At 34.6% G+C, this 15,763-nt stretch overlaps 1 protein-coding gene across 1 annotated transcript in view; it reads left to right on the top strand.

The window, feature by feature from the left end:
• The window catches only part of LOC149558157 (kinetochore protein SPC25 homolog), a 97,641-nt gene that overhangs the window by 36,723 nt on the left and 45,155 nt on the right, over positions 1-15,763 (top strand). The gene's annotated exons all lie outside the window — the stretch shown is intronic.

Below are 15,763 nucleotides of genomic sequence, written 5' to 3' on the forward strand. Positions count from 1 at the left end.
GATTTCTTGGGTTCAGTAATTAAGAATGTGACTAGTTTTCATTTCGGGCAACTACAAAAGTGAGAATATGGACTGTGGATCAGATTATAACTGAGGACTTGATATAAAAGCTAGCTAGGGAATTGAACTAAAGAGTAAAATATTAATCATATTCATAGCTGTAAATTGATGGGTGTCGGTTAATGTGACTCTGCATAAACTTCATTTGAAGTTCTGCTGCATCAAACCTCTTCTAGATGCTGACATTGTGAGTTTTTTATATTATTGAACCAATGTTGCATGGGATTTTCCATAATCATCACAGTGGAGGGATTTTGGAATTGGAGATTCAGGTTGTGCTTTGGGCTTGAAAGTAAATTCTTGATTCCTTGATAGGTGTTTCTAATCTTGTCATGCTCAAGGTTTCTTGAAACGATATCTCCCGTAGAACCCTGCCATGGTCAGTGACAAACTTTAAAGTTTGGGTGTCTTCATCTTGCTATATTGTATACCCTGAATTCCGGCTAAAGTTTTTGCCTAGGGTTCTATTCATATGGTCGTCATTGTTAAAGCAAGCTTATGACATAATATAGACATCCAATCACACTTGATGATTACTCAACTCAGGCACCTCAATAGACACAGGGTTAGTTGACAATGGGAAGCTGAAGGATAAAGTTGTGATCATTGAAGGCCTTGATATCTCTAGATGTAACATACAGTTTTTCCTAATCAAGTTTTAATCTAATTTCCTATTTCATTTCACAAGACTATGATTTCCATCAATGGTATAAACTGAATACAAACACTTTTCAATATACCATACATATTCTACTGAGTTTCCGAGAATACAAAATGAGATATTAGCATTTAACTTTATAATCAGCTGAAAGTAAATAACAAGAGTTCTTGAAATAAAATTATAATTTGAGATATTACGTATTGTAATCATTTATCTACTTCTAATTATTCAATTGAAAATAAGTTACAGATGTTCTTGAAAAGAAATATCTATCAAATTACAAATTGAGATATTTGCAAACATTTACCTCCTTTATCTAATTAAAGTAATAACTATATGAAAAGTAAATAACTTTCATCTTAAAATAACTAAACATTCAAAGGTTTTAAAGAATATACAGTGAAATTTCTGAAACTTCTTTTACTTGTTGTCCAAGCCCTGGCGTTGGTGAGAGGAGAAGCATTGACATAGGCTTAACCTCCCAACTGCGGACCATTACTTATGTCCACTTATTCTAATTTCATAGAACGGCCCTTCCTACCCCGAGGTCGGGCTTGGGATGTTCATAAGTCCAGCCATCCGAGTATTCAGGTGGGTTGAAGTCCCAACAATTATTCGACAAAATAACTAAAGCATTTGGACAATCAACAAGATCACTTGTTCGGCAAATCTGGCTAATTCCACCCTAGCCAAGGATTTCAGAAAATGTGGGTCAACAAACCCGATCTCCACCGCTCGGCTTGACAACATCCTTCATGAGTGGAACATACATGAGCTAATGCATTATTTATTATATTATTTATTTAATTCTGATGTCATTCTTGTTTTGCAGATTTCTCTACACCTCCTCACCATTCTCAGGCCATTAAGCTGGTGATTCCTTGGTGCTTTTAGATTAAGAATCACAATGATACTTTACACCTTCACCACATATTGTCATCTTCGCCTGGTCAATTCCTTGGTGTTCTGATTTTAATATCTCACTCTCAATTAAATATATATCAGGATGAAATTGATTCTAACTGGAATGATAACTTTCTTGCCTTGAGCCATAAATGAATTCAGAGAATTTCTAATTTATCATCTCACATATTTGGATATACATGGATAAAGAAAAACGACAAGCTTTTATGAATAAATTAGTGTCATATTATCAAAAGGAAAATGACAGACTGTATAAGCAGTGTAATATTATCTCAAAAGAAAAACGACAGACTTTGAAAAAGGGAAACAACAAGCTTTATGCTTAAATTAGTGTCATATCATCATACGCTATTATTAAGGGAGTCAATGATCAGAAACGACGGCTTGAGGAATAAACTCTATGATCAAACTTAATAGGAAAAAGAGTGAAAAAGGGGTTCGCGGTTGTAACAAATGCTTTACGTGACTCTGCTCCGAATGTCTACAAAGAGCCTTGCGTTTGGGATGAATTCGCCAACCTGTTCTGAGACCCACGGTAAGATGAAATTCAGTCGATTAGCATAGTAAGTTATCAGGTTGACTTTGCAAATTATGAGGATACCTAGCAAGGAGTTTGAATGCTCAAAAGAATATGAAAGCCGAAGGAGAAGGAATGCCGATAATCGATTAAGGTATCCATAATATAGATTGAGCCTGTCTCTGTGGCTTCCTATAGTTACAAGACTCAATTCGAAAGCCATTCAAATTGACTTAAAAGAAAAAGAAAGAAAGGAGGGGAATGTAAGAAAGAAAGAAGATGAAAGGTTTTAAAAATTATAATTATTTTATAATTATTTTATTTTCTCATCTATGCTTACGTGTACGTAATGATAGGGTGGCATCATTGGATTATTATTATTAATGTAATGGTGTCATTTTATTATTATTTACATATGATCATATTTGAGAATGTAAAATAATAATTAAATAATAGTAATATTTGATAATTCTTTGAAGGTAAGAATTTATGTTTATTTTACATTATTTATTATAATGTTCCACTTATAGCTCATGCGGTTCCACCATGAAATATGTTGCCAAGTCCTAGTAACCTTGCCAAGATAGTTTTAGGTCAAACTTGTTGATTCTGATGACTAAACTATTTGACAATCCCCTTCCGATGACCTCGTTTAGCAATGCTTCCACTCTCTCTTCAGTCTTCTTCTTGTAATCATTCCAAAACAACATTCTCACCAAGACATCAATTCAAGATTTATAAATTGTTAATTCAAAATCATCAAGTAACTGTTAGGGATTTCATCAATATCAGAGTAACTAACTCTACATGCTCATCATATATGTACAATGGCTATAATTAACTAACTTTCACATGATCATGAATAGATTGATACAACAACTATAATTAACTAATTCACTTTCATATGATAATTAAATCGATACAACAACTATAATTAACTAACTCCATTTCACATGATCATGAAGGAATAAACAACGGCTATAATTACCTAACTCATTTTCACATGTTATGAAGAAATAAACAACGACTATAATTAACTAACTCAATTTCACACGATCATGAAGAAATAATTTGATTCAACGGCTATAATCAGTTTAAAATTTTAGGGCAAAATTTGGGATGTAACACTAGAATTCATTAAGACATGTGAAATAATAGTTGCAGCAAACACACAGTTCGAATAACAACAGAACCTCAACATATATTCAAAAGAGGAAGTTTTCCACACTTTATTAAATTGCTAGGGATCAATTTCAAAATTCTCTTTTAGAAACAAATCTCTACTTTTCTTTTGTTCCCCGTAGCTACGATAATCTAGTATTTCATGTTCTTAGTCGCTTCAACTTTTGTCTTCCAGATTTGAATTCCTAACAGCTTTTTTTAATTGCCTTTTAGGCTTCTTTCCAATTCCCATGTTAGCTTTGTTAGGAAAAATGATCTCTAAACCTTGAGTATTAGAAAGGTAATGTTGATAATAGATTATTGCTGATACATGAGCATAGAGGGTTGAATGTTATTGTTGATACGTGATGAAAGGCACCCCCCTTATGGTTTCTGAGCCCCTAACTAGTTGGGGTTGGGGGCAACACATCTTGATAGCTATTTTTGGGTGCAATTTCCTTGAAACCAAATTTTTTAGGATACCGATTTGTCCTAGTTTGGGCCGGTTTCTATATCTGAAGCGGATGGATGATGATACTTGAGAAAGCTTTGTGCAAGCTGGCTGAAAGCTAGCCACAAGCTTCCGACCAGCTTCCACAAGGCTTCCTCACATATCCGGGAGCACCCGCGGGCCTAGCTGCCAAAAACATTAAAAAAACCCATAAAAAAACTTAAGTTCCCCATTATGCATGTGCCTAAATTGATTTTTAAGGTTATTTTTTTCCTATGAAACCCTAAAACAACCCTAAAGGAGAATTTTGAAGCATACACAACTCATTTTGGAACTTTGTTTGCACCTACAACCACTTCGAATTTGGTCTCTAGTTTGCATTGCCATTGTGAAGCCAAGTTGAGCATTTTCGAAGAGGATCGATCGAAGGGTGAGAGATAGCTTTCTCAAAGGAGTTTAGATCATTCAAGGTAAGTGATCAATCCCTTCTTGAGTATTTTGATCATTTTTTTTGAGTTTTTGATGAGTTTTTTCAAGTTGAAGAATTTTTGCAAGTTTTTTTTTTCAATTTAAAAAAAAAAAGTTATAAAGAAGCAAGTTTGGGTATCTATTTTAGTAATTTTTTTTTTCACTTCTTTCCACTTGTATGCATGATGTTCATAGTTGTTAGGACCTAATTAAAACTTATTTATTTTCTTGTAGAATAGGTTGCAAAAAACTAGGCAAGAATGGACGCCAATGGTAGTGCTAGTCAAAGTTCCTTGGGGGACCAAGGAGGGAGGGATTGATAATTTTAAAACTGATATAGGTTCTCCTTTGTGGAGACGTGCAACACAGATATCACAGGTTGCAGGAGGTGGCTTATACTATTGGAAGTGCAATTATTGTCCAAGCATCAAAGGAAAACATTTCAATAGCTCATATTCCAGGGTGAAGCTTCATTTTATGGGCCTTGCTGGCAAAGGATTTGGAATGTGCAAAGTAAAAAATGGTAATGGGATGACTAGTGAAGAAATACTTTCATTTGTAGGAGAACAAGAAGCTGTTGATGCATTGGTCAATAGATCAAAAAAAGCTACTATCAAGGTCCATCCTCAAAGAGCAAGATGCATACACCCATTGAACCAATTGTATCCTCCCAACACCCATTCTTGAAGTGCCTATGCCAGGAGAGGATGAAGAAGTGGGAATTTCAACCCCCAAAAGATGCCGATTGGACATCGCATTTAAAATGGAGGAAAGAGATCGTGCTGATGAAGCTATTGCACGTTACCTCTATTCAAATGGGCTTCCTTTCAACTTGGCGAAATCACCATATTGGAAGGAAATGGTGGCAACAATCAAAGAATCACCAGCTGACTACACAAGCCTGCGGTATGAAAAGGTGCGTACAACTCTATTGCAACAAGAGAAGACACATATAGAGAAAAACCTTTAACCAATAAAAAAATATTGGAAAACTTTAGGTCTTACTATTGTGTCAGTTGGTTGGAAGGATACAAGAAACCGGCCACTGATTAATGTGATTGCAGTTTCCCCCAAAGGGGCAATGTTTTTGAAGGCTTTTGATTGTGAGGGGCAAGTGAAGGATTCCAAATTCATTTCTAGAGTTCTCATCGAGGCCATTGAGATGGTGGGTTGTGAGAATGTGGTACAAGTGGTCATAGACAATGCCAAAAATTGCAGGGGTGCAGGTGCTTTGGTTGAGAATCGGTATGATCATATTTTTTGGACCCCATGCACCATTCACTTCCTTAACTTGATCATCTAGAAGATTGGCATTGAAATAGATTGGGTGAAGAAAATATACCAAGAGGGGGAGGAGATACAAATGTTTGAGACAAACCCCCACATGCCACAATCCATTTTTAGATCATACTCCAAATTGGAGTTGCTGAAGGTAAATTAATTTTTTAAAAATACTAAGTTTCATGGATATGTAATTTAGTTGAAAATTAAAATTTGTAATTTTATGGTCAATTGATATATTGTTAACTTGCATAGGTTGCTGAGACTTGTTTTGCATCTCATACAATTGTTATGAGACAACTCCTCAAGGTAAAAGATGCATTGAGAGTTGGTGGGCTCATGTGGCATATGTATTGGATTTCACTGAGCCCATCATGACTATGCTCTGCTTTTCTGATACAAATACACCTTGCTTGGGGGATGCGTAGGATGGCATGGACACCATGGTTGAGAAGGTAAAACATTCTATACAAGCACATGAGAGTGACCCTACACAAAGTGAAACTTTATGCAATCAAGTGGAAACAATCATCCACCATCGTTGGAATAAGATGACTACCCCATTGCACCTCCTTGCATAGGCCTTATCTCCTAGGTACTATAGTGAGGAGGTATTTAGTATGCCGGTTAGAGTTGCACCGTTTGAAGATGAGGAGGTTGTTGAGGGGTGCCACAAAGCTCTTACAAGATTCTTCCCATTGGAAGAAATGCATGAAAAAGTGAGGGAAGAATTTGGGCTGTTTACTTTGGGGTTAAAGCATTCTCCATTTACACTGAAGGACCAAAATAGAATGGGAGCTATCACATGGTGGTACATGTATGGTCAACCTTTCAAGCATCTTCAACCTCTTGCAATCAAGGTCCTATCACAAGAAAGTTTTTAATTTTATTTTGTTTTAAACTTTTATGTTTACACTTGCAGTCTAGAATTTAGTGTTTCACCCATTCTTTAAAATTAATTTGCTTTTCATTTGTATGTTTTGTGACAACTATCTATGTTGCTAGTTCTTCTGCTCCTGAAAGGAATTGGAGTACATACTCCTTTATCCATTCAGTGAAGTGCAATCGGTTGGGCTCCAAGAAAGCTGAGGACTTGGTCTTTGTCCACATCAACTTGCGTTTTTTGTCACATAAGAATGATCATTACAAAGAAGGGGCAACAAAGCTTTGGGATGTAGCCCCTCAGTGTGCCGATTTGGATGCAACACTTCATGAGCTTATTGCAATCGGACATGGTGATGATGATAGTGTGACACATGGTGCATCTAGCATAATTGGATCCATGTTTGGTTCAATGATCTTTTAGTAGTTGGAGATGATGATGAGAATGTGAATTTTCTAGTTAATCTTTATGATTCAGACTCTGATGCATATTAGTTGATTGAATCTTCAATCATTAACTAAGTTTTAATTTTGTTGAAATCTTGAACATGACCTATTTGAACTTATTGTCTAAGACTAAACTCTAATTTTGGACAAGCACATATTGATATATTAAATGAATTTTGAAATATCTTGAATTTTGATAAAGGGTGAAGTATCATAGTCATACTATCAAATGATTTGTTTTTGTATACTTCTTACATTTCTTTGTATATATTATATATATACACGTTTCCTCCTGCATCCGCATCCAATTTTTTTTTCTAGTATCCCATATCCACTTGTAGAATCTACTCCAGAATTCACACCCGAATCGGTAACTTAGCTAAATTTTATTATGACTTGTCATTGTCAATCATGATTGTTTATCATTAGGTCATAGCTCAAACAATAAATATTTTGTGCACCTTGTTTTCTCTAGAAGGCAATCCTATATTATTGTTGAAAATATTGCATCATAGGATGCATATTATAGTTATTTGGAAGGCTTTTTAAATAGACTATATAATAAGTGAATGGATTGATTTGTTAAAACAACTCAAAATATTTAGAGGTCGTTTAGGAGGTTTCCTATAAAAATAGAAATGATGGATACTACAAATATGTATGAGATTTATTGAGAAAATGTGAAGAAACACATTATTTTGTGTAAAATTATTGCAGCTTTTGTCTTCTTGTTTCCATATTCTCATATGGTATTAGACTAGGGACAGCCTTAACTATGATAGGCAAGGAGCTGGAACATGAGCCTTAATTCCTTTAGGTATAGCATTAGAGTAGCATAGGTGTGTGAAGATTTCTATTTTTTATTAATAATTTTTAGAAATCTCTTTGTATTGGAGAACCATTAAGAAGGAGGGTATACAAGGAAGACTGCAAATAGCATTATGAAGCCTTACTTGAATATAGGGTGAAAATACATCACAATACTTGATGACCACACATGTAGCTCACCAAACATGTAAGGTATGAGTAGCAGGAGCTGAACTAGCCATAGTAATGAGACTTGCCGTGAGTCATTTGGGTCAGCAGGTTGAGTTTTCTTGGCCGAGTTAAAATGACCCGTGACTCTGACTCGGTGGGTCAACTGGGGTGACTTGTCCGACTTGGTTGACTCATTTGACTCATCTAAATTTTAATTTTTGTTTTCAAAATTTTCGTAATACATCTAAAATTTACCTTTGTACTTATGTAATCGATGTATGTTATGTATGTGATCAAATTGCTTTTTATTTCTTGATGTTATTTTGTCTTTAAGCTTTATTCAGTAACAAGTGCATGAAATTTCTTCAAATTCTTAAAAATCTCTAAATTTCAAGGGTTTTGTCACTTTGCCGAGTCACTACCGAGTTGAAGGTGAGTTTGAGCCGGGTCATGAGTCGAGTTACCCTTATCGATTTCGGGTTGGGTCTGAGTCTCATTATTTTGGAACTAGCCTCACTATGGTTTTTGTTCTTCTATCCAAGAGTAGAGACAAACACATCTACACATGAATCAAAGGGTAGGGACTAACACATCTATCCAAGTTTTACATCAAGTTAATGAATAGGGACACGCTTATGCTCACATCAGTTATGCTTGCAAACAAACACATCCAATCATAATCACCAGCTTCAAGCTCTCTTCAAGCTACCTTCTCTTTTACAAAAGTGATTGCATGGGATAATGATCAAACAAGGTAGTGAATGACAAAAGGACTTCTAGATGGTGGTGAGCAAGGATGGAGCAATCAAGACAAGCTCAAGGGAACACGAAGGTCGAAGATTTCACAACATCATGATCAAGCGCACAACATGAAATATTCAACTCAAGTTCAATTCATGCAAGGAGAGTGAATTGCTTTGCAGGTGAGAAGACTATTGCAGTCTTTGATTTCCTTTGTTAATCCAAGATCAATATAAAGGACCTTGTTGTTACCTTTTCATAAATCATCTCATTGTAATTGGGAACCCCCTACTTTTTGGTCCACTTGGCCCTTTTTGGCTTTGGTTCTTGGCAGTTCTGTTGTCAATCCCATCAAGTTCCTTATGTTCCAAATGAGAAGTGATGAATTTGACTAAGTCTAGACGAAGAGTTACTTCCCACCTTTCAATGTTTTAGCTTTGAAGGGTTTCCTGATTAAGAATTGCGAATCTGGATGAAATATTGACTCCAGTCCTTCCAGAAATAAACAAGTGAAATTTTAAGTTCCAACTTTTTAGAGATTTCAAATTTTAGAAGTTTAATTGTCTTAGATTGACTTCATTTTAAGTTTTGAAGTAGTTCCTATTTTGTAGGGTTTTCTTTTTATGGATGTTTATTTTTAGTAAGTCTTAGATTGAACAAACTTATTATTTATAGTGAGTCCATTTTTAGCAGGTTATTTTAGACAACTAATGAGCAGAAAGAAAAGAGGGAGAAAATGGGCATCTAGATATGTCAATAGATATAGCCTAAAAGAGCAGCCTTCGAAAAAGGTAGTTGTAAATTAAAATAGCATCTCGTAAAAATGAAACCTTTGAAAAAATAAGGCTTAAAAAAAGTAGACTAGAAAAGTGGCCTCCAAAAAAGATAGTCATAAAAAGCATCTCTTGAAAGAGTAGCATCTGGAAAAAGTAGTTTGAGAAAATAACTTGTAAAAAAGTAGTTCAAAAAACGTCTCTTGAAAAAGTTGCCCCAAGAAAAAGCAATTCAAAAAAGAAGGATCCCGAGAAAGCATCTTCGGAAAAAAACTCTAGAAAAACCATTTTGAAAAAATATCTCATGAAAAAGTAGCCTCCAAAAAAGATAGTTAAAATAACTACACCTTAAAAAAGTAACCTCTATACAAAAAACTATTTGAAAAAGTAGCCTTCAAAAAACATCTCTAAAAGAAAGCATATCCAGAAAAGTAGTTGGAAAAACTAGTGCTTAGAAACAGCTCAAAAAAGCATTGGACAAGTACTTGAGAAAGAATTGAAAAAGCATGCAGAAGAGAAAAGCTTGGAAACTTAGTAAGTTTGGCGATTCTTGGCTAAATATTCTGTATTTGGTCAGACACACTACTTACAAAATGAAGTATTTAGGCTCTGTATGCGAGATATAGTCTCTCCTCTCAACTAAGGGGAGGCACCCTTCTTATTGCTGCTGAATTAAGTAAAATTTGACACGAAATCTAAACTAATATGAATGTAAAACTTAACAAAAGAATTAATCCTTCTTCTTGCATGTATCACTTCCTCTTTCTTTGGGAAGGACTTCCACTTTCATAAATATGCATTTTACAAACTTGAGACCTTCGACGATTTCACTTTAACAAATTAGTTGGAACATGTAGTGGGTGTGAAAATCCCCAAAATGCAAAAGATTGGTATGGAGATTCTAGAGGTGATTATATTTAAAATTGCATGTAATTGTACATGTCGTGGGTATTAAAAATTCCAATTTTGAAGCATGGTAGTGTTGTGAGGCTTTCACCCCATCACACCATTGGAATTGGGGACCTCCTCTTTTCCGCTTGGTAGCAAGGTGGTTGTTCGAGGTAGTTCTAGTTCAGGTGCAATTTTCAAGTCTCCATGTCTTAGTGATGAGTTTGAGCTACTTTGGATCACTGGGTAGTCAAGTCAGTCAAGGATATGAGTGAGAGTTGTGCCAAGCTAGTTAAGAAGGTCGAATTGAAGTCGAGAGGTTTGTGATTAAATCATTAGAATCCATTGAAAAACCTTTTTCCAAAATCAAATTTATCTTGGAAAGTCAAGAAGAGTTGTGGGAAATAACATTGATAGTAGCATCTTGATATTTGAAATTTGGCTAAGTCCGGAATTTTTTTAGAATCTCCCAAAATCTAACATCTCTATTATAACTCCTATGAATCTGAAACCACTCTCAAACATCGTAACCGAATTTTTATAAAACATAACATAAAGTGTTAAGGAAAAGTTATATGTAATGTTATATTATATATAAATCCTTCACTATTCAAGCATGAAAATGAGTTAACACTTTATTTTTTCTTAAAAAAAGCAAATTTGACCTCCATGATCAACACTTCCACAATTACTTAGGAATCTTACACAATCATTAAAATTCCTTGCACAATCGCATCTAAAATGATGCACAATCATTAAAAAACCCTGCACATCAGTAAAAATCCTATTAAAAAGGTCTTGCACAATCACTAAAATTCCTTGAACAATTGCTCAGAAATGATGCATAACCACTAAAAAATGATGTGCTATTGCTAAAAAATGATTCGCAATCAAGAGAAAACAATTGAGTAACAAGAAGAAACCACATCCATGCCCAATGAATGAACATGAAGGCCCATCAAGCTGCCTATACCAAGTCGGCCTTGGAAATGATTAACCTTGAAAAGCAAATTTTAATTATTTGCCAATCTGAAAATTGCATTCAATTGGAGGGCCATCCTGAGTGCACAAGGTAGGGATTTCAATTTGAAATAATGCAATCTAAAAAGAAAAAAAAAAATTGTATCCTTGTGGAAATTGGCCTAGGGTGAAGAGGCGCCTCTTAAGGCTAAGTGCCTATAAATGAGAGTAGTTCATTTCACATCAATGGTCCAAATTTGGGAATAAAGTTAAGTGCAAATTGCAGACCTAGGCTTGAAAATCACTAATATAGTGTAACATCCCGTTTTCTGAGGTCTTAATTAACAAATAACATACTCAAAGAAATACAATTATCACTTCATCTTCATAGGAAGTCAGTTAAATCAGTTTCATTCATATGAAAGGGATTGATAGTTAAAGTCAGTTAAACAAAATTTCTTAATGAAGAGTTGAAAACACCATCAATGAAAATTACTATAGAAGTTAAAACCACATACCTTGAAATTTGAGATTGAAATTAAAACTAGGGATGCATCACTGTATCAATTAGGGCATCAATTACCATTGGATCGATTAGGGCTTTCAGTTACCATGGTATCACTTAGGGCTTTCGATACCATTGATTCAATTAGGGCTTTCGATACCACTGTATCATTTAGGGTTTTCGATACCTCTAATTCAAATGGGGCTTTTGATACCATTGATTCAATTAGGGCTTCAGATTCCTTTTTTTCCGATTACTTAACTGTGGCAGTAATTCAAGATTAGAAAATATGCTCATATTCCATATTCATTTAAATGAAAGGCAATCCATAAATCCATTTTTCGCATCTAAGTGTAAAATAATTGTAACAATGAAATAACTCAATTAATCTTATCTTCTCATATATAAAAGTGATAATACCTGTTTTTCGATAACAATTGAATGCAAAGCTTATCTTTGTCTAACGCACGTCCGACATCTTGGTGAGAGGTGAAACATTGCCAGGGGCTTAACCACCCAACCTCGAACCAAATCTTATGCCCACACAATCTCTATCGAGAAAGGCCCTCCCTACCCGGAATAGACAGGGGTCATGTTGCCATCCCCTGACCATCATGGCATCTAGACACATCTCTCGACTTGACAGCAGGAGAAACATTAAACAAGGTCTTGCATGAGCTATTAATTGTTTCCTTTTAAAAATGTTAAACCTTGTTATGCCATGATTTATACTGATTCATATTATTGCAGATTCCTTTCTCTCACCTCATCACCCATTCTCTTGGCTACACAGCCAGGTGAGTCCCAGGTGTTCGAAATTCTTAGAGCTGATGGCTCTGTCAATTATTCAAGAAGATTACATACATCTAACATTTCACACTCTGTGATTACATAATTATGTTCTTTAAAGATTTCAGAATTGATTGTGTAAATCTAACATGCATTGGCATAATGATTATGAATCCATACTAAGTTTTTCTTGGCTTTCACTTGCCATGATCAAGGCAGAATTAAAAAGAGAAACAAATCTACAGTATCAACAATACATCAATGTAAGCGGTAGATGTACATACAAATTATTTGTAATGGTTGGGTCAACATATACCTTGTTATGTAAAGAGCCCATTAATGTTCAAATATTACCCCCAACGTAACTTTGGCTTGAATTTCTTTTGTTGAAGTCTGTGATTCTACCAGAGTGAACATGCTACCAAGACTGGATTAGATTTAGCAGTCCCAGATAATGAAGTCAGTTCAAATTGTTGAAATCTATGACTCTCAACTGACTGGTTTTCATTAAAGTACTTCCGATACTTCCATGCAATCCTCAAGATTTCTCCCTCTATATGTTTTGGAGATCTTTTTGATTCAAGTTTGCTGACCTTTATTTGAGCAACATTCAACAAGGTGCCTAAAAATGCTTGAGGTGATGCAAAAGGACTGGCATAGAGAAGTGAATGCTTATTGACTAATGCTTGAGCCATAAAGTAACGTAGCAATAAAAGTTGGTGAGGAGCCTCAATGGCCTCCATGATCATAACATTTCCTCTAATCGGTATCCCCCCTCCTGTCACCTTATCGAGTCCTGCAAATCTAGTAGATATGAGTGGAACTCCATTGGCGTTCAACTTCGTGCTAGCTACATATGTCTGCCCAGTCGGTGCAGAATTTCGTACAAAGCTTTTGCTTTTGACGGCCATTTCTTGAAGTAATAGAATGGCATGCACATTATCAACTACTCATATAAACAAACTTGGTTCAACTTCGATAGATTTTTCGCGTCCTCCTTGTGCCCGTGAGTGAATCTTTCCTCGTTTTCGTTATTCGAAGTTCATACCATCTCTCTTCTCACTCACAACTTCCAAAAATATGAGAAGGCGTGACTTCTTGGCTTCCACCGGTTCAAGATTATAACTATTCGAATTCCCAAGTGATAATCGGTTAAAATAAAAGAATATTAAAAAAAAAAGATTAGAGTTGGAAGAGAAGTTGGAAAGATTAAAAGACAACTCAAATTGCCAAATATTAAATCGATTTATCATGCCAAGTGTTAATTGGTTAAAAGCAAGAATATTAAAATAAAAAGCATGGAAAGAGAGTTTGAAGATTATAATTTGAAAATTATAATAATTCAAATGTTATTATAATTCGAATATTATTATAATCTTATATGTACATATAAACATCACTCTATTAAATTATTAAATTATAATGATGCCAAATCATTTTTATATTATATGCACATATATAAATTAAAATAATATGGTGAAAAATAAATCAAAATCCTTTGAGATATGTTTTATATTTTAAGTCAACTATTTTAATTATATTATTTATTTAAATAACTCATGCGGGTCCCATAGATGTATTCTGTTTCAAGTCGCTAGGTCCTCTACCCATCTGCCCAGTGACGGTGATGCTCCTGCCTAATTCTTTTTTGACAATGCTTCCACCCCTTCAACATGTTTCTTGCAAGGAAATTTCCCGTAGTTAAATTATATTATCATAATAAATCAAGGTTGCACGGGTACGTGGGTACGGGAACGGGTACCGGTACACATATTTTTCAAAATAAGGGACGGAGGTACGTGTGTATGTCTATTTTTTCTATATAATTAATATTTTATAGAAAATATAAAAATCAAAATATATGTCATGAGTCATGACATTGAGCATTCAAAACAAGAAATTTGAAATATATATATATATATATATATATATATATATATATATATATATGCTATTGCTGAATGTTTAATGTTTAATGTTTAAAGTATTTTTCATAATAGGGGACGGAGGTACTTGGGTATGTCAAACGTATTTAAAAATTATACCTTTATATTTATAAAACATCTGAAATTATGAGTCATGACAATGGTTTTTCAAAACAAGAACCGTGATAAAGTTTGCAAATGTAATGTATTGTTTTCAGTTTCAGATTTGCTATATGTTTGAAATAATAATACATGATAAATGCTTAGATGCATAACAAAGAAGGCAGACTTTAAACATGAACAAGAGGATCCTAAATCATATAACAATGACATATTGCAAATGATAAACTTATGACTTGAACAGTGATAAAGTTTATTGTTAATGAGTATCAAAGTTTCAAACTGATTTGATATTGAATTACGTTTGATAAACAACAAGCTAATACAAAAATAAAAAACCAAAAAAAAAATCAGAATCTTAATCAAGGTCCTTAGCTATGATGCTCTCCACCGAGTACCCGGTACGTGGGATACATGTACCCGGTACTTGGGTACGTGGGTACTCGGTGGGTACGAGTACCAGGGGTGTGGGTACGAGTACCCATGCAACCTTGTAATAAATTATTTAATCATAAATAATCATAACGGATCAACTAGCATGTTATCTTAACTTGAAATCATAACTACTAACTATCTTACCATTTCGCTAGATTATAACAAATTAAACTGCCAATTGACTTCATATGAACCTCAATGGCTATATTTCAAATTAGGTAAAAAATTGGGATCTAACATATAGAGGAGCTGCAAATCACAAATCTGGGTATAATGTTAATTGCGAATTGCAGACCTAGGCTTGAAAAACCAGAGTTTGGGGTGACTTCATACTAAAATCAGATCCCAAACGCTCAGATTTGTAACATCAGCAGCAAGGTAATTTTCATTTCTTGTCATGTTTCATGGTGAATGGGAGGCTATAAGTGCATGATTACATGAAAATTTGAAATGGGAGGAATGAAAATCAAGTAGTGATGAAATTGTGTGAATCTTAACTCTTCATGTTCTTTGATCATGATCTGAACCTATAAATCAGAAACCTTTGAAGGATTGAGATACTCAAGAACATAGAGGAACTTGACAAGGTGCAATATGATGATTTCATGCACAAACAAATTGCAAGCAGAAAAGCAAGATGATGTTTGAGGTTGATAAACAAGCGCAAGTTTAAGGCATCAAAAGAGACATCAAGTTTTTGTGTACAAGAAAGTGCTGGCCATTTTGAATGAGAACATTTCCAAAAGGTGACAAGTGGAATTAAAACAAAAATTGCAAGATAAGAATGTTGATGTGGC

This window comes from Cupressus sempervirens, chromosome 5 (genome assembly GCF_028749045.1).
Source record: "Cupressus sempervirens isolate cs-2001-9-10 chromosome 5, ASM2874904v1, whole genome shotgun sequence".
In the NCBI taxonomy this organism is placed as follows: Eukaryota; Viridiplantae; Streptophyta; class Pinopsida; order Cupressales; family Cupressaceae; genus Cupressus; species Cupressus sempervirens.